Source organism: Caloenas nicobarica, chromosome 2 (genome assembly GCF_036013445.1).
Source record: "Caloenas nicobarica isolate bCalNic1 chromosome 2, bCalNic1.hap1, whole genome shotgun sequence".
NCBI classification, from domain to species: domain Eukaryota; kingdom Metazoa; phylum Chordata; class Aves; order Columbiformes; family Columbidae; genus Caloenas; species Caloenas nicobarica.
The window spans coordinates 16994023-17014903 of NC_088246.1; positions in this window are offsets into that span (position 1 = coordinate 16994023).

The window sequence follows — 20881 nt, forward strand, 5'->3', positions numbered from 1 at the left end:
CTCGGCTCTCCGTTGGGAAAGCTGCTGCGGCACCGGCTTCAGGGGGTGAGGAGAGAGGGGCACAGGCTGGAGCTGCCACTCCCATGAAGGAAATCTGGATTATTTACTGGACAATGTCAAGATGAAGGGAAGGGACACATTTTTGTCTTCAGGAGATCACAGCCTGCAGAAGGTACAATTAAAGCACAGAGGACAGCACACCTCAGAGCTGCCTCTCTGCCTCTGGGGGTATTTTTTGTTACACCTCTTCTGAGAGCCCTTTGTGGGCTGCAAAGGGAGGTGTAGCCCTTGGAAGGAGGCACTTCTACAGATTCGTTTGGGGTCCTGCAGTCACTGAAGATTTCCCTCAAGTCAAGTCAAAGGGTCTTGAGCTGAGAAACAGAGCTTTCCTCCTGAAAAAAAAAACAAAGCAGCGACCTGTGCTTCTAGCTCTCCTGTTACAGAAAAAAGCCTGAAAACTGAGCCGAAGGTAGCTCCACAGTCAGACACCAGAAAGCAAATTGCATGATTTTCGAGACAATCTGAGGGGTCTCCTGGGCTGGATTCACAATTAATGACTGATGATGACTGGCAGCTCCAAGTCACATCCAAGCAGGATTGCTCAGTGGGCTGGTGTAACGCATGAAGCCATTACTCTGCAGGTTGGGAAGTCTGAGTGCCATGCTCCTCAGCAGCAACGCAGCTTTCAGGGACTCTTTCTGCTCCTGCTGCATCTTGCCCTCTGCCTGTTAGAGAGAAAACTCTTTGGGCAGATGTTGCTTCTGGTTTTGCCTTAGATGACTGCCCAGGTCAATGAGGTTGTAGTCTCAGGTGGCTACTGCAGTGCAGACTGTGACTACCAGAAGGGCCAGGATGAAGAATAGAAAAGGTGGCGGGAAAGCAAGTCTGCTTTTTGATGGTCAGAGTAAATGTAAACAACTGATGGAGCATTGCTCCTCTGCAAAGCCCATGGTCCTGTGGCCACCTAGGGAGATCTCCCTCTCCCAGCTCTTTCCAGAGAAGGGGATCGCAGTCTGACAATCTTCGGTTTGGAGTTTCAGCCTCAAAAAGGCTGCAAGTACTAAACATGGCTGCAAGAGAAGTGTACAAATGGGGTTTGTGGAAGAGAAAAAAGTGGGAAAGCCTCTGCCCTGCCACTGAGGACTCCTGAGGTGCGTGAAAATCAGTGTGATGGGGCAGGGTGATATGATGGGGCAACTGAGGAGAGAGCTGTTATTGCTTTGCATGGTTTGCAGAGGGTAAGGAAAAGGGCAAAGAAACCATGAATCAAATGCCATCAGTAGCTGTGTGCAGCAAAGGTGTGTGTCTGGACAGGAGTATGGAGGGGCTGCACAAACCCAGGAAGCAGTAAAGCTGTCCCCTGTGTCACAGTGGTCAGGTTCAGACCAGTGTCCCATGGGACATGGTGGAGCCGGTCCACATGCTGTGGCAGTCAAGGAATGCCAGGGCTCGGCTCCTCGGGAGATGAAGAGCAGCGCCTGCAAGTCTGAGTGAGTGGCCATTATGGAAAGAAATCCTGGAAAACAGAAACACACAAACACGAGAGAGACAGGCCAGATGGGGGAAATACAGATGAATTAATGCACAGGGAAGGGAAAAGGAAAAACACACAGGCATGCTGCACGCCAGCCAGCTCTTCAGCAACAGCACTGCTGTGTGCCATTGCTGTGTGATGAGTGAATGGGAAGTCCTGCTCTGCTTGGTGCAAGTTATTGCTGCTTTATGCCTTTATAATTCTCCCTGGCCTTAAAAACTCCCTGATCGGGACTCCTCTGTTTATGTCCCATCATCAGTGTTGCTGCTCAGGGCGAGCTGTCCTGCCATTCCTACCAAGCTTGTTGCAGGCTTGGAGCCTTATTTCTGGAGGTGATCCTACATTCGTGGTTTTCACATTGAAATCAAGCAGATTTTTTCATAATTTGGTGTGGTTTGAAGTGACTAGGTGCATTAATTATCCCCTGAAAGACTGTTAACAGTTTCTGTCTTAGATCCAGTCGCTGGGAATGTATTTAGGAACACACACTGAAATCACCACATACCTGAAGTTTACCATAACTAACTAGCCACAGATGTGCTATTAAACCCATGCTTATTTTTTCCTCTTGTCCGTCCTGTATGGCATGTTACAGCCATCATATATTAAACTTTCTTAGAACAGATGCTAGTCATAAACAAAACAGCTATTACCGTTTTGCAAGAAAACATGACACATTACCTATCCCGCCAGTAACCACCTGTTTATAGAACTGGCACCTCTTTTTAGTTTGAAACAGAGGAGCTTCAGATATTTTATAGCTACATCAAGGGAAACATTAAGCACTGCCACGGAGAGGAGTTATTTTCATTTCACAGTTCTTTGGTGCTTCTTTAGCTCTATTTTGACCTGGTATTTGGGGATGCGGGTCTTGAACTATTTTATCACTTCCTAAGCATCCCAAAGAAGCAGATGGGATGGGTGTAGGTCTGTATTGAACAAAGGGAAATAGCTCACGGTGTCGGGTGCTGAGCACTCTGCAAGGAAGATTTAGTCCATAGCAGTCAGTGTCTGTGCAAAGTGTTGGGCCACAGGCTGCTGGGGAGGAGTAATAGTTCAGTGCACTAATGGACCATTTTTTCCTTTAATGTAAGGACTCAGCTATCACCTCTGTTAGATGTACCTCAGAGTCCTAAAATATGACATATGAATGTATGGTGGAGGGAGGGGAAAAATGGGGGAAAAAAGCTAAACAATAAAAGAATAGTCAACATGGAGGAAGTGTACACACATACTGTGTGTGTGAAGACATCTGAATGTTGTGAAGACTGCTGAAAAGGCTGAGGTGTGGCACACAAATTACCCTTCAGAATTTGGCTGTTTTACATTTGGGAAAATTAGGTAGTGCTCCCAAAACTTTTAAGGTCTGCTTTGCACTTTTTGAAGTGTTAAGTATTGTTAAAATAATCCTTACAGTTTCTCATTCAAGGACTTGGCTCAGGGTACTCAGCAAATATTAATGAGTTTCTCATCATAACACCCAGGAGAGATGGGAGGTTATCACAGTAATTACCCCCATCGCCCAGCTAAGGAACAGAACAGTTAGGCCTCATTTTTCAGGAGAGTTTCCTGACCAAAATATTTGTGCAGTCGTTCAGCTGAAAAGCCCTTGAGAAGGGTTAGGAGCTCCAGCTGGCCACCCAGCAAGGTGTTGGGACTGGGGATTGAGAGGGTCATCCCTAAAGGTAGGGTAAGATGAAAGGGAAATAGTGATGCAGTAGCAAAGCACATTGGTGCTGGATATGTCCTGTTTTTCCCAGTTTAAAATTTGCTTGCTTACTACTCTAGAGAAGGCTAATCCCTGCATTCACTTAATAAAGTAATATAGATTTGATTCATTATGTACAAGCGTACATGAACGGTACAATACAGATCTTATCACAGGTCCATCAATCTCCACGAAGGTACCTATGGAGGCCAAGCCGTGATGGCCACGTAGTAATTTCTGCTAGTGATGTGAGCTTCAGTCATTAAGGAAAGAAGTCTTGCACACACTGGGAAGTGAGGTCATGGCTGAAATGCGTCCAGACAGGAAGGGGTGTTTTTCCAAGCACAGGCAGGGTTTTAGCTTGATTTCTCTAGTCAAAAAGAAGGTGCTACCAAGAGTTGTGGACCCCATTAACATCACTGTGTGGACTAGTGCTGATGGAAAACACACTTCAAATAAGGTAAAAGACAAGCAGACCCTGGTGAGATCTCATGTGTTTCCACGAGATGTGGCTGACCTCCGGGCAAAATGCCCACTTCACCCTGACTTGTGAGCAGTCAGCCGCTACCAGCCAACACTCAGCAGCCCGTTGGGTCATGCTCGACATCCAGTGTAGGCCTAGTCAAACAATAGGGTGCACCCTGTCCTCTCACCGAATTTCATGCTACACCTCAGCACGGTCCAGCTGTGACTCCAGATTTAGTGTGGCAAGAGCAGATACTGACCTGTTGGAGTTACAGTGAAGGATGAGAGCAAACTCAGGGTGTCCACAGGCATTAGCTAAAAATTCTTTGCCTTTTTCATGAAACTAATTGCAAACCGACTTCGAAAAAAAGCAACTTCAACTTCAAAACAGCTGCAAACATATTAGCAATGTAGATAATTTAACTCACAAACACATAGCGTGTCTGAGTGGCTCTTTATCTGGAAGAATAGAGTCTGAAATAGCCAGGCACCTGGGGGAGGAAATGCACAAGGGGCAGGGTGATGAAGGTATGTGAAGTAATGTAGAACAGGAGAGGCAGTTTGGGAATGTCTCCTCCCTTTCCTGAACATATATGTATAAACAACTACCTGGAAGGTGGCAAATACAATACTGATTTCTTATTTATTTCCACTGATACTGTTAGACTGTGAAAATCACTGCTATAAGATACAACTGAAGCCCTGAGGTTCAAAAGGAACAAGCAAAAATATATACTGACCAGAAAAAAAATATAGTTACGGCAGTAAATATCAATAAATAGAGTCTGGAGGGATTCCACTCTTCAAAGCTTTGGCCAGACTGTAATTATTGGCAAAATGAAGGAAACCTGCGCCAGAGCAGGTTACCACCTTCCCCCGGCCCCGATCAGTGCCGCTTAGCGAGGCCGGGAGGTGCTGGGGAACCTGTGCACAGACAGGCAGGGACGTGCAGCGGCACAGGGGGTCGGGACGGTGGCTCTAGGCTGTGGGCCAGCTGTTGGCATCATAGAGAGACAGGAGATAAACGCAGCTTCAAAATCAAGAGACCATCCTTCCCACAGCACTTGCCACGGTTTGAGCAGCGTGGCTTTGGGAACAGCTTGTGCCGGAGCCGCTGGGGAAAGTCCTTCCTCGGGGAGCGCAGGTTTGTGCTGAGGAGTGGGGAGCATCGCTGAGATTATGCATTTCAATACGAAACCACAGCACACAAGGAAAAGGTTGCTTTTATAAATGCTCTGTGGTATAGTTCCTATTAGGTCCATAAGGACTTAAATAATAGCTATTTAAATTTAATTTAGAGAGTTCAGCTTTTAGCTGCGGTAGCATTAAATTTTGAATCATATATTTCAAAGGGCAGAACTGTCCTTTCTGAAATACTGTCTCGCTCCTGTAGATCTACATGAGCCAGTCTTAAGAGACCAAGAGGACAAAACTATCTATAGTAGGTTGTTTGATTTTTTTGTAAGAGAAGTTGAGCACAGGAGCAAGGGCAGAGCATGAAGAAAGGCTTGTCTGTAACGGGACTACTCAAAAAGTTCAACAAGAGTTTGCAAGACCCCTTCATGCCAGTGCATTCCCGCAAAAAGCCTCACCCAGAAAGCTGAAATTACAGTCCTTCTCCATTAAAGAGAAAAAAATGTGAGAATGGCTTGTAATTTTTGAACCAGAAAAGCTATGTTTATCTTCCAAAGAACAGCCCCTTTAAGATGTGATCATCATCCAGGACTAAAGAACAGCAGAAAGCCCACAGAGGGACGGGCCCTTGGTGGCTCAACACCCAGCACCGGGCATCTGTCTCCTCGGGCAGGGGGACACTCCTGTTATCTAACTGATATATACCAGAGCGTCACGGCTTTCTGTATCCAAACACATCTTGACATTGGAGATTACACAGATCCCAGAGCTCTGGAGAGAGGCCAGGGACGTGCGCCTGCCCCGGAGCAGCTCACCACTGCAGGAGCCGGCAGAAGCCGCGTGAAGCATCGTTATCAGAGAGCAGTGACATGTCACGGACATCTCGAATGGGTCAGGGGGTCAAAGGATTAAGGTTCAAATCCATTCTTCATAGAAAAAAATCTTTTCCAAATGCTTGACTTAAAACTATGAAATAACACAGGGAGTGTGCTGTTATCTGTGAGGGTGGTACAGACCCACCTCTGCTTCAAGTGGGAATCCAAAAAAATAGAAATATAGCTGTGCAGAGCATCCCTGTTGCACAGACTCATGCTTGCCAAGCTGCTTTCCTTCCCCCTCACACCTGCTGGTGGACAGGTTTAGAGGAGCGAGTGGGGATGTGTCATTAGCCCCACAGTAATAAACTTGCCATATGCATGTATGGTTTAGTCTTTAATTTAACTCTAATTTGCTCTCATATTATTTTACAGCAGGGTATGCAGTTCTGCAGAGACTGCTGGCATCCCCATTTCTTACCTGCTCTCCACTGGAATTGCTTTTAGAGGGACTGGAGAGGAGACACTTTTTTGGAAAACTACTTTTGCCAAGAACTTATCTGAGCAGCATTACAGAAACATGGTTTTGCTTGATAACCTTTAAAGTTACAGCAACTGTTGAAAAGGTTGCAGCACCAACACCAGAAGGTCAGCCTGCACCATAAAGGTTTGCAGGTCTGTAGGGATTGTATGTGGGTTTGAAAGTCATTGAAATCTATTAATTATCTTGTAGAAGTTGATACCGAAATTACAAAGAAATCTTGCTTGGAAGATAGAGAAGTCCAAGCTCTCATTCCACAGTGCTTTTCCTGCCAAGCTGAATTCTTCCATTTCCCTCCTTTTGTCTAGGACTAGAGGGAAAATGGAACCAAGCACCCAAATAATAGAAGATTTTGATTAGGCAAAGCCTCATTCAGATTAATCAGAAGGTATCCACGTACATTTTACTAGGTTGTTTTGGTCTGAGGCCACCTTCTGTACAATTTATGCAGCACCCTGATTCACTAGAGGGCTCTCAGACTCATCAGTGGAAATTACACCTATTTACACCATATTTTCTGTGCTTTGGATTAGGAACAGCCACCATGGAAGCCTTAATTTATCACATCCTTTCTTTTGCTGGCTCAAGCTTCACCCCTGATATTTGGGCACATTGCAGTGCTGTGATACAGAAGTGTCACACAGGCTCCTGTTCAGAGACAGGCTGTTTAAAGAGCAGGGACATTTATATCACACACACTCTTTAATCACATCGCCACCGTGCCCAAACACAGTCATCCCCACAGGCAGGTCCCCACGCTGGGAGGTCCCACATCCCCCTGCCCAGGCTGGAGGGAGCCTCCCAAGACCTCCATTCACCTCACAAAGACCTGAACCTAGAAGGAGACCCTTTGTTCAAGCTGTTTTGGAGAGCCTTGTCTGTCCTCAGGAAAGGTCTGGGAGAAAAGCAGCCAGCCAGCCTCCAAATGAACTGCTGTTTGAAAGGAGATTAAACCCTCCCCTGTACATGCAACTTATAGTCAGGCAGACAACATCAGAAGAGCCGAGCTGCATCCACTCCAAGTAGAAAGTTTAAATAGAAATGAGTCTTCTTAATTCAGCTCTGCCTGTTGTGCCTTGCAGGCAGTGTGCACCTGCGACTGTGTGTCCTCCAAAGTCAAAGTACACTTGCCCAAGGTGAAGAATGGCACGTACAGCCTTACATTTAATTTCTATCATTTCTAGAAGAGCCTCTGTTCTTCTTCTATTGAACATGACCATAGTGGTCATGGGCAGCACCAGAAATCATGTAAGTACTTGACACACCTCAGCAGGGAAGTCGAAGGGTGAGTTGTGAAGCTCAGAGCATAGCTCAGGTCCTTACAAGTGGCCACTCTATATTTAAGGAAAGAAACAAGCAACCACTACAGAAATGCCAATACTACTGTAAGCTGCTCTCTTTTTCAACCTGCTGGGAGCCACCTTCCTCCCTAACAGGGATGGTGGGAGCTGAAAATCCATTTCAGCACCATCGGTGGCACTAGCATGGCTGGTTTTCTGGAGTGCACTAGGCCAATGGTTTTGCAGTGAAGCCAGTGAGGAAAGCTCTGCTGAGGGGTGTTTCCTTGTAGAAGTGATGAAGGAAACAGCTTGGGGCAATGACTCCATAACCCAATACAGCTGTTTCTGCAGTCATCATTTGTTCACATCCTAGGATGCATTAAAAGAGCAGCTTGGAGCATTTCTGTTGCTGCTTATCCTCTGACTGGGCTGTTGTTAATGCAACACTCACTCAATGAAGTGTTTGGGATGAGGTCCAAAAAAGCACTTAGGTGCCTAAATCCAAGACAGCAATTCACAACTGCCTAAGGACTTAGGTTCCCCCTTTTGTACAACCCTTCCCAGAACCTCTTTAAAAACTTGGACTTCTGCAATGAGGGTGACTCTGGGTGCTGCGGCCTTAGCTGGGCTTGGCCACCAGAGCCTGCCTTCTGCCTCTGTGCCATCCAGCCCTGCAGGCGAGGTGGCTGTGTTTGGGGTCGCTCAGATGCTCTGTGGCTCTGCCCTGAATTCTCCAGCCATGGCTGGTGCTGCTCTTCCCCATGGGTACGGCCACCATGGGGGCGGTGGTGCTGTCTGGCTCTGTGCAGCCAGAGAGCCGTGACAAGCGTGTCACAAGGGTGACAAGGAAAGAGGCTGCCACTAGCCTGGCTGGGGTATGTTGTCCCCCATGTAGCACTCCCCTTCTCCCACTCTCAAAGAGAGGTGCAGGATAGACGTGATCAACAACACATCATCGCAGAAAAGAGATGTCCATCTTCCATTGCCCTTGCTGATGGCCTGACAGGGAACAGTGGAGCCAGGTGGACTCTGCAGTCTGGTGGCTGCTGCGTGTGTGGAAGCTGGATGGGTCATGGGGTGCCAGGCTCAAAGCTTCTCATTCTGTCACCTGTCTGCAAAGCTGTACAAGAACTGCCTAAAGTCATTCCTAACAGGATATAGAGTTCCTCCATTTACCAACTCTCCTGCTACATTGCAGAGTGTGTCTGCCCGTCTGCCTCTTTCCTCAAGATAGACCTCAAAATAGTTACAGAAATCTGGTTATCACACTCCTGTGACTTACGGGGAGTGAGAGAGAGCACAGTTGTTTTTCTATTGCAGCTTGTTCACCTCGCTCCTGGAAAAGCTGATTACCTCCCGGGAAGCTCTCTGGGTAGGGGACAAGCTGAGGCGCGTGTGTTGAGAACGCCTGAGTTGGGATGGCAGCACCCCTTCCCGCAGCCCGAGGATCTGTCTGGGTGAGCTGACAGACACCTTTCAGCCACGTTCACATGCCTTGCCATGAGATCTTTAAGCTTTGTCAGGTTTCTCCTCTCGTCTGACAAAGCAGTTAGGGGTCTGCGTAACAGACGCTTGCACTTTTCCAATGTGTGTCTCAGGTAGGGCTCTACACACACAGGCCGTTTTTCTCATTAAGCCCTTTGGTTGCTGCAGTTTACCTAAATCCATGCTGGACTGTAAAAGGCTTGATCGATGTAACACATTCACTCCTGATGATGTCAGGGAGCCACTGTGCCAATCTAACAGATGAGCTGATCTGATAGCTGGTAAATTTGGGATGACAAGCAAGGTTTATCGTGTTCAACCAGATGCCGTCAGCACCCTTCAGTCCTGTAAAAATGCTCTAATTCTTCATAAAGCTATTACTGAGACATGTAAGGAAAACATGAGATCTGAGCTCCTTCCCGCTGCAGCCTTCTGCTGCTGGCTCCTCTTCCTGCAATCAGGAGAGCCTGATGTGGAGGCATGTTTCTGAAACGATCTCAAAGATCAGATTCTGTGTCTTCTCTGCCTACATGTGTCCTCAGCAGGAAAACTGCAGAGCAGCAGAAGAGGGAAGATGAGGGCTACTGTGGGTTGGAAAATTAATCTCCTATAGATCTGTCCATGCATGTGTATCTGGCTGGGCCCTGTACTCCAGCCATGCCGCAATCTGTATTTCAAAGGGACCATCATTCTTCCTCAAATTGATGGTGCTGGCAGAGCAGTAGAGCTGGCAAGTGAGCTTTCACAATCCATGTGAAATAGATCCAAGTAGTAATATTCTTGGAGAGCCAGATAGACAGATTTTGTAAAGGTTGGAAGCAGCAAAGCACACTATTAATAAAACAGTCACAGTACCCTTGGTTTTGTTCTGATTGTGATAATTATAAGCAGAAGTTTTCTTTTGTCTAAGTCAAAGTCTCTGTTGCTTAGAGCTGTCAGAGGCAGATGAGTAAGAGGGCTTCATTCAAGGGACAGCAGTGTCCAATCCAGCAAGTGCCATCAGTCCACTTCGGTGATTCCAGTGGAAGAGCAAAGAGGAGAGCTTGCTCGAGGACCCCCTCTCCCATCCACTGTTAACACTAGTGCAGCTCCGAGTAGCTTACCAAAGGTGTCCTGGCTTAGGGAAAAAAAAATGGATTTTTCTGGGTGTGTACAAGCATATCCATGACCATATACAATGGTAAAAGCTAGTATTACATCAATTGTCATATTTATTATGCTATTAATGCTGGCTTATTTTAAGAGAGTACCTTCAACAAGGATAAATAAAGGGCATTATTCTCAAAATACTGGGAACCAGATAGAAAAGAAGAATCTGCTCATAAGTGTCTTTTTTATCCTCAGCCGAATGTTATGAAACTAAGTTGGTGCCTTCTGGCAGTATGAGCCTGCTTAGGAGGGGAGGGTTTGTTCTGATAACAAATAAATTTTCCCTACACATTTTCAACAGTTAAGTCTCAATCACTACCAAAGTTTTTGTTCTCTGGAGGCCCAAGCACCCACCGTTTCACCTCATTTGCAATTGAACAGGTTTACAATTTACACTATGATGTCTCTTTTAAAAGAAATCCCGGTGGAGTTAACCAATATTAAATTTCAGGTGCAGCAGGAAAATATACAGCAAAGCACATTTATGCTAGAGACAGAATTTTGTGCCTAGGTATGCTGCAGTGGATCTTGCTGAAAAGGGCAGCTTTTCTGCAAAGTTCTGTTAGATCCCCTCAGCAGGAAACAATTATCTGTAATACCTATTTCCCACAGAATTTCGTAAATCCTTCCCTACAGGGATTTCACCTTTCATTGTTTCTCCTGCACAGGACAGAAAATCTAAGTGCAGTGGTACAAAATCAGATTTTAGCCATATTTTTTTCAGCCTCTGGCATCTGAAGGGAACAATCTCATCTTTGACTAGAAGGAGATGGGCAAACAAGGTAAGGGCTGATGACCTGAGTCCCAAGGTGACCTCTGGAGGTTCCTTCCCACTGTGCCCCTTTCGTGCTGCAGTGCCCAAGAGAGGGGTGGAGGGTGTGGTGGTGGGGTCCTTGCTTTGGGGGCACTCATGCCTTGGCAACAGAAGGGGTCCAAATCCAGGCATGCCGGGGCCCCAAAACATCCATGGGAAGGAGCACTGCTGTATCCTGCGCCTGCCAGGGGGAACCCCTCACAAGACCTGCCATCCCCCCATGTGTCCTCTGAAGGTCACAGCATCCCCATGGCAGAGCCCCTGGCTGCCTTCAGCCACCTTCTGTTTTCCTTCCAGCTGAGGATGACAGCCATGGCAACTGGGAGTCACATTCTCAGTGTGTTTTTTGCATTTTTCACTTACGTCCCTGTCCGCTCTTACAAAGGGAGGTATCTCACCGCATGGCTTCCTGACAGTGTGGGCAAGCCCTGCCTGTGCAGTCAGTCCCAGAAATAACCCTTGACGTATGTGAGGGTCTGCTTTCTTTTCCCATGTTGGAAAGAAACTCTGGGCTCAGCGTGGCGGTGCACAGACCCCGTACTGGGCAGCACGTGCCCGGGGAAGGAGTCTGGGTGAGATGCTCCAGGGAGGTGGGTGTACAGCCAGAGCAGGGACTTATCTCTACAAGCATTTCAGAATATTGAAAGGTGCCATGTACCAAGGTTTTCTTGCAGAATCCACCTTTTTCCACCTCTTCAGACATTTCTAGTGGGGGGAAAAGACAAGGATTTTGGCTATGTGGTTAGGGATGCAGGTAGGGTGACCCTGGAAACACAAGACTGTCCATTTTGGTGTCCCCGGTACCTGGCAGCCTGGCAGCAGCAGGACCTGGCCTGCTGAGTGACAGGTACAAATAACCAGTTAGATGTTTTATCTGCATTTCCCAGCAAGAGGAGGCTTGTGGGGTTGCACTGTCTGTCCATCTACCCGTGGCAGTGTGTGTCTCTGCCAGCCGCTTTCACCCAGTCCTGATGGGGGAGATGTTTCAAAGCCATGAAGTCCCCGCAGGTTTGGGACATGCAATGAGCTGGGTCCGTCCTCAGCACCAGCTGCCCTGGGCCCAGGCAAGCGCTGGATGCCGGGGAGGGCAGCGGCCAAGGCAGCACAAGGGGCTGGGCCCCGCAGGTGACCAGCCTCATGAGCAACTCCATCCCTGTTTGTCCCCGTCTGTCCCGAGCTGTTTATTAACTCCAGCCTGGACAACCTGACATTCAGGTAAGCCAAATCTGATTTTCCGGCTGAGAGAGCCCTCAGATCTTTACCGTTTCCAGCTAGATTTTATTGTGGAAAGCGCACTAACCTCTGAGACCTGATGTCCAATGCCAGCAGCAGAAAGCACCAAGCGTGCCCAGGAACCTCAGACCTTTGCTGAGCCCCTGCTGCAAACCAGGGTGAGAAGTAATGCTGGAGCAGCCCCTAGACACAGCACTCAACTGGGGGTCTGACCTGGGGTGCCCCATGGGTGCCCGTGTGTCACCTGGGCTGCAGCTCCTCCCTGCGTGGCTGGCATTCACGGGCTGCTGGATCCCGAAAATGCAGCCTCTGCCGGGAGGACATGGGGCAGTGAGGTCCTGGTGCCAACAATTTGGCAAGGCTTGCGGGAAAGGCAGGAGGCACCTGGGCAGCTGTGAAGGCTTTAAGGGTAAAAGAGAAAGGGACAAAAAAGGGAGGGAGGGGGATGGTGCAGAAACAAATAGAAAGAACCCTCTGATATTTTTTGAGCTGTTAGGTCTCATACCAGAGACGGAAAAATGAAATTCAAATTTCTCAAGGTATTTTGTTTTTCAAAACTTAAATTACAGGTGCTGTATTTTAAATCCACTGGAAAAACTTGCTCAAAAGCAACATTTTCCCACAACAAGGGACTTAAAAAACAATGATAAAATCTCTTCTTCTGGGAGAACATTTTTAAGTCACAAAAGTCTTGAGTCACCCTGCTCCCCACTGTGAATTCTTTAAGATATGCCCGAAGCTTGCCCATGCCTATATGGAGCAGTGACTTGCTCTTCTTTGGGATGTCTTTGTGTTGGCCTTGAAGCTGCAGGAGAGCTGCATTGTTTCCTCCTCAGCAGAAGGGCATACAAAGTCCGATGCTACCATCCAAGAAATGTGAGTGCAACTGTAGAGGCACACAGACCCACAACACTGAAATTTAAAACAATGGAGCAATTCTGCAGTGCTGTTAATATCCTTTGATGTTCATCTCTGATCATCCATTTGTATTCATGGTCTTTTTACTCACTAGAATCATACTGAATCCCACTTGAGATCTCAGAGGAACAGGGTTAAAAAAAAATTTGCACGATAATCAATGTCTCCTTCAAGCAAAGCGTAGGATCTGGATAAATCAGCCACAACCCAGTAGGAGTGGGAATATCCCTCAAAAGTTCGTTCCCTTAATTCCAAAGTCCAGGTGACCACAAAACGTTGTTTTGTAGAAGCCAGGAGAACAACAACCAAAGGTAAAAGATTTGTTCCAGTCAGCTCTGTATACTGGAAAGCTCTGCTGAAGAGGTCACGGAGGAAAAATGGGAATAATCACAGGCTGCCCTTGCTGCCCGTGGGAGGCAGGAGGTGAAGGGCAGCAATGAGGCGGTCAAGGGGGCAGTGGGACAGGCTGCTGAGGGTTGAGGGTTGTGAACAGGTTCAACGAGCACTGTCTGGGCCACGTGGAGCTGAGCTTGCTTTGGAGAGGGGAAGAAGCTGAGGATCTCCCCTGGGGGTTGGTCAGCCCCCCGGGGATGCAGCTCTGCAAGCAGAGGTGCTCCGCCTTGCCCTTGCCCTCACCTTGCTGAGGTCTGGAAAGGGGGTTTGCTGCACCAGGTCTCAGCACCTTTATAGAGGATTTCTATATTTCAGCCTCAGTGCCTAGTTCTCAAGTTGGATATTTTTGATTCAGTTGCAGCATAGCCATGATGTCCCGTGACATGTCACAACATTTACAAAAATCAACAGTAGTCCTTTGTTGACTAGGAGCACTCCTGGTTATTTCCAAGTGTGATGGGAAGAGCAGAGATCCTGCCCTCCCTCAGCAATATGTCCCCAAGGAGGATGGAGGATGTAATTACTGAATTGGGTTTTTTAGTCTTTTTGCTGGGCACTCTCTGATTGACAGCGTGGGCCAACCTGCGCTTCTCTCCTTCATAATAGCGGAAGCTTATCTGCCTGCAGTGCCAATAAAAATAAATCATCTGGTTGCCTTATGCTCTGTGTGGATGAAAACAGAGTCATCAGTGGTCTGTGTACTTCTACGCTAACTTTACGCCCACAGCATTCTTTTTTTTTTTTTTTAAATCAAATTGCAGGATTTAGAAGAGGACTACTATGTACTGGAGAAGAACGGAGGGCTGAGTCTCTGTGTTTGTGAATGATGAGGTTACAATACGTTCATTGTTCAGTTTAAATAATGGTTTTTCAAACTAAGTTTGCATGTATGAGTGTAATGTTCTCATTGACTAGAGCAATACACAATAGACCACCCACAATTTGGGAGAGTGCTATGAGTTTGTCCGTTTGTGGGCAGGCATCACTTAGTTTTCCAGCCCCATTCTGCTGATGTATCTCCAGCCTGGCCTTAATTGTTCGTTCTAGATGAGCTGGAAGTATATCTGGAGCACATAATTTTCCATAGTGGCCTTATATGCAGTTAAAAGAGGATTTGAAGTTGAGAGTCCACAAAGCCTGGGGAGTTGAGACATGTACCGCTTATCCAAAATCCAACTTCAGCATTTTCCACTCATTCAGTGTGGGAGTAAATCAGGATTTATTCTTCTGAAGTCAGATGTTTACATCACTTTAGAGCAGGAAAAAGTGAACAAGCCTCAGCTGTCAAGGGGGGACCAGGTAGCAAGTTAATTTTTTTTACTATATACTGGGAATCTTAGCTGCTTTGCAGTAGCTTCGTTATCTTCCCTATTACCACTCCCCCTTCTTTCATAAAAAAATGTGTAGCCAGCCAAATACAATGCAGTTCATGGAGGAATCACTCCCACTCAGGTCACATTGAGATGAAATTATACAACTTGAAGCCACCGAGGGCACAACCCCAGGTTGTATTTCCATCTGGAACATACATCTTTCCCCCTTCCCCCAGCACTTGTAGGGGAGATGCTTGGACGGGTTGTTATTTGCGTCGGCGCAAGCTGGTGGTACCAGGCATGTCTCCATGGTAGTGAAGGAAAGGATTAACGTCGGCATCGTTGCGCCGCATATGTATGTGATGAGATAATAGACATCTGGCTCTGAGCGGCTACTGGGACTCTGTAAATCCCTTGTTTTGTAGTTTTATGCAGAAAAGCTACCTCCAGGACAGTATATGACTGTATAGTCTGAAGTCATAAATTAAAGATTGCATTGGTCCTTACAAAGCACTGAGCTGTGTAACACTGCTTTTGGATCCCCAGCTTAGCACTTTTGCCCGGATGCCCCTACAGACTCCGGTGCGTGAAGAGGGACTCAAGGAGCTCTCAGATGTCTGTGGACTTCCTTGTAAATCCCCAAGGTTTGCTTTGCTTTCTCACATCCCAGCAATTTAGCGAGGCCCAGCAGCTCAGCATCTGCCCTTGGGCTGGATGTCTCCCAGCTGAGACCCCACATATGATGCCTGGTCGAATCTTCCCCAAAACCACAGCCCGGGCACTCCTCATCACCTCCCCATCTCACACCACTGCTGACAACTCGCTCTCCAGGACACGCAATGTGCTCACCATTTTCTGGGCCCGAACAGATGCAAATGTTGCATCTGTCACTTCTGGGATGAGAGAGGTGAGTGTTCAGGTCCCTGCTCCAGGCTCAGGTTTTGCATCTCATCCAATTGCTGTTTAGGATACACGCCCTAAAAACCTGTGTTATTAACTCAAGTTTAATATATAGTTAACCTTATTACACACTGAGGACATTATAAATGCCATTAACATTCATCACTGTTGAGAAGCATGAGAGTAAAAAACTCATTAGAGAGTGCTGTGACTGTGGCGAACCTGCTGCAGAACATGCTGCACGTTCACTTCTGTGATGGGGCATTACCAGCTCAAAATCCCTCAGGATGGGTACGGGACCGAATTCAACCCTTTCTTGTCCTGCTCTGCAACTAAACTGACTTCAGTTTGCATCCCTGTGGCTTTATGTGGTAAACTGGTGGGATTATTTGATCTCCAGAACCAAGAATAGGAACAAAGTGTCTGATTCTAGTGCATGATATTCTGCAAATATCTATTTGAGTAGCCAGGTCTGAGTAAAAAAAGAAATCAAATAGAGGGATATGGAAAAATCTCTTTATGCCTATAAAAGGATCACTTTGAAACCACGGGATTTTGTATAGGAACCTTTTTCCTTAAATAGTAGAAACAGTCTCTGGGTGCATTCCGTCAGTGTAAAAAATGGGGGTTAGAGGAGAGCCTCTGTGTCCGGCGGCAGTTTCCTCTCCTTCCGTCTCTCCCTCTCCTCCCCCCGCCACACCTGTACCTTGTCTTAACCCCAGAAACTGTGCTTATAGGAAGCATGAAAACAGTATAATTCCAATATATATATTTATACACACAGATATAATCACACACCTATATATATGCTGTGCAGTTAAAGAGGAACTGCCCAGTAGGATTTTTTTTGCATTCTTCAGGAAACACCTTTCTGTCCCATTTTCCCACCAGGATAAACAAAACCTGGCAGTGAATTGTGCTGTGTGGCTGAAACCCCGGCGCAGGCTCCTACCGCAGGCTCACACCTGCAGCCTCCCCCTGCCTGCCACCAGCCAGGAACCAGGGGAATCCAGCCCACAGCGCCTCGGCGGGGCCCAGGCGAGGGCAGGGGGCCAAATCCTGCCACGCAAAACCCTGCTGACATCACGGGGATTAGATGGGCTGCTAATCAGGACAGCAGGATTTGTGTCAATCTTTTGCTTAGGATGTGATGCCAAGTGCCCCAGCAAGGGGTGGCTGGGGCTGCCAAGGGACCAGTTCTCCCCGGGAGCAAGCAGCTGTGGAGGTGGCGCTCGGTTTTGGGGTGCCCTGTGTGTGGGGCTGTGGGGAGGAGCAGGAATGTGGGACCGGCTCTCCCAGGGCACAGGACCTCGGTGCTCCTCGGGACAAGGGTCCTGCTGCTGCCCTTTCCAGCTTGGGGCTCCCAGTCCAGCAGAGGACAGGAGGGGAGAGAAGATTTGTGTGACTTTGGGGTTCAGTGTCCTCTTTGCAGTGGATTGGTCTGAGGGTGGGATGGGGAAAGAAGTCAAAAGGTTTCCGTCTTCACACTGGAAATGAGCTCAGTTGAGACTGAAAATTTTCTGAGGGCTGTTTATAAACCAGGGTGATGGTTTTAGTAATTTATAAGAAGAGTCTCCTGTGTTCACATTAGCATGATGAAAATGTCATGCAGAAGGGTCCCCGGGGACTCAGGCTGACTCTAGTCCATCCCTCCACCCCACGCCTAGGTCAGTCCTTACAGATATCTGGATAACTTGTTCTTAAAAAACACTAATAACAGAACCTCCACAGCCTCCTGAGACAAAGTATTTCAGTGTTTTCCTACTCTTACTATAAGGAACATTCCTTAAATCTTTCTTAACTCCCTTCTGGTCAGACCCAGTACATACCCTCATTGAAATTTTAGCATGTGGCTGCTGTCTACGGCAGGGACAGAAAGCAGCCAGTTTACCCTCTTTTCGCTCAGCCCCTTATGTGCCTGAAAGCCATTATTTCTCCCTTCAGACATCTATTCTTTAATGAAATCCACTTTCTTCAGCCTGCACATACCTGTATACACCTTTCTTGAGGAACAGCATTCTCATCCATAAAAAAATCTCTAGGTGAAGTCTCATGCTAACAGGGGGAGCTGAACAGAGGAAGGCAGATGTCTCGCATGCTGTATTTCTTTCTGTTTATGTACTTCACAATGGATGCTGGGTGTGTTTTTTTTCACCAGTAAGACATTGTAGGCACTCAGTCGGCCTGTGACCCATCACAACAGGCAGGTCCCCAGAGCTGACCAGCACCCAGGCAGTCAGCCCCAGCCTGGCTCGGGGATGCTGGGCAGAGGTCTCCGTTCATCCCTCCCAAACTGCATCTTGGGGCTTTTCAATCCCTATCTCCAGTTTGTCATTCTTGCAACCTACAGCCAGCGCAACACCTGCTGTAGCTGCAACAAGCACGTTGCTCTATTTTTCTATTGCCCAAGCTGTCAATGAAAATGTTGGCTAGTTCTGGGATGAAGGAAGAGCTAACTCTGGAGTGACTGTGTTTCTACTTCTTGGACGCTTGCGGCTTTTGCTAAGTCCTACCCTCTACAGAGGGCACATACACAAGTTTCTAGTAAAGTTGTTAGTGCAATTAGAAAAAAGACAAAAAGTACCTCTAATGCAATTGCTCAAACTCCTTTTCAAAGGGCAACACATCATACTGCTGGAGAAAGCACGCTCCATGTACTGCTCTAGCAAGCACCTCTTGAACATTTTTTAATGTGAGCTGGCAGCAGACCAGGGTAAATGGCATGTTCTTTTTCCAGTGCTTTGGCCCAAAGTGTGTATTTCAGAGGCTTAAAAGAACAGTCAGTCAATTATATGTGATAAACGAGGCCATTTGTCACCAGCATTTTATCTTTTCTTTTAAAGTATAAAACGAGATAATGAGCAGGGCTTGAAGAAATCATTTGTGGTTTTGGGAGCCAGGGGCACATGATATACAGAACGGATTTTCTGCCTCTCCCATCATGAGAATGTGATCTGACAATACTCCCCCTCATGACACAGAAATCAGAGACAATGTTAAGAGGCAGGGGAAAAAAATCGCTAATGGATGAAAAACCGTTGACATGTTACAATGAAGATAAGAAATGCATTTAGTTAAGGGCAGATCTACCCCCACTGCTAACTTCCCATTGCAGGTGCTGGTCAGTAAGAACCCTAACACAGAGACAACTGCGTAGCAGCTTTAGCTTACAAAACAGCTTCAGGTAGCATAGTTACCAACACTTCACCTACTCAGAGGGAAGCCAGCAAGGTTTGCACCTAGGGGTAGGCTGTGGTTGATGGAAAAGATGGATCAGCCCTTCCCATGGCATGGGAGATGGGACACAACTGATGTGAGCTGCAGGGTCCTGCACAGTGTGGGAGTCCCAGGGCTTTGGGGCTCCAGGTGGTGGGAGGTTATTCCTCCTGTGATTCCATGAGTCCATACAGCCCACTGGGACACCCCATTCGCTGACAAATATGTCGTCAATGCAGCACAGGTCTGTGGCCCGTAAGAGTGGTGGCACTTAGGCGATGTCCACATCAGTGTGGGTTAGTATCCATGGCTGGAGGCTAGAGCTGGATCTGCACCCAGAGCTGGAGTGTTTCCAGCTCTCTTAAAAAAATAGCACCTTTCTGCCAGGTTCCCTGAATGTGTTTCCTCCTGTGTGCTGTCATTTTCTGTCCTGTGCGTCTAGGAATTAGGAGACATTTACTCCACTGTGTGGAACCTGTCCGCACTCGTGGGATGTGAACTTGTTAACTGTGTTGGCTGCATTTCACATTGGCGTGTGCCCCACCTAGTCAATGTTACTTCTGCACCCCTTTCCTGTCTCCCCTCTGCATCTACCCACTTGTGCTACCACAGTAAGAAATTACTCTTTTTTTTTTTTTTAAACTTGTTTTCTCCATCAGTAATTGGTTTATACTGAATACATTGAGGCAGGAGTGCCAGTAAGTATGGTTGCGCAAACACAAACAGATATTTAAGGAGATGAGAACCACTGACAGTTTATCTCTGCAACTTATGTTTTATTTACGTCCGTATTGTACTGCAGCCTTTGATTTAGTCCTGGGATGAAAACCCCGCCTTCCTGCAAACATGGACAGCCGCACACATGCCTCTGACATTGAATAAGCAATACACACAGTGCATGGAAACATATATTTTAAGAAAACTATCCAGATGCACCAGCAACAGGAGGCATCAAAGTAACTCAAAAGACAAAGAATTAAAATCTTATTAAATGAGCTGGGTGAACAGAGGTCCCAGTCAGGTACCAAAGGAGTAAATGCCAAACAGCATCAGGTCAGCCTCAGGTCAATGAGTTTCCAGCTGGAAATGAACCTTGTGCATGGCCTTGGCTGGGGCTCTGTGGGGAGGGCTGCCCTCCTCGGCCCCCCGGTGACCCAGCGGCAGCAGCACGCAGGCAGCTGCACCGGCCCCTGGTCTCCAACCCCCATGGTGGCCACCACGCGAGTGAGGTCTGTGCCCAAGGGGATTTTTCAGACGAGGTTTCAAACAACAGGACCAGATTCTGTGCTGCGTCGAACAGCTGGTGAGAATGTGTCTGTCCCTGCCTCCCCTGGAAGCAGGCTCAGCCCCAGCCCACGGGTCGCCCAGCTCTGCCGTGCTGAGGGGATGGGATAATCCTGCTGAAGCCCTTGGTGGGCTGCCCAGTTCCGCTCCTTCCAACTTGCTTGCTTCCAAAACAAATTCCTGTTGCAAAGGCTCAGGCCTTTTCAACTCCGCATTCCTGCCTGTAACTGGATCCTTTTTGAAAAGGAGGTGAACTGGTACAACTCAGTGAACTCGAAAGGAAAAAGATCCTAAATAATTGTTGGAAATTACTGGAAAGAAATATCTTGTAAAGCAACATACTAAGCTAAACAGAGAACTGAATGTTTCAAAAGCAGTTAGCTGTGAAATGGCGTGTTTTTAAAAGCACAATGACTTACCACGGGCAGGCAACAGAAGTGTGAGAGTCGATGCCGATGCCTTTCTCTTCCTCACATGCAAAGCTGGTGGGACTGCAGCCTGCACCACGAGGAGGTTGTGAAAAGGTGCTGCCACCATCCCTTTCACCAGCAGTGTGGGAGACCCAACACTGCAGTCTCTAGTTATGGCCCAAGGAGTGAATGTTCCATCCTTTCTGCAGCAGAGGTTTCTTGGTATCCTCTTCATTTGTCTGGGTTGAGGAGAATGCAGAGAAGGAGTGGGAGGCTCTAACTCCAAAAT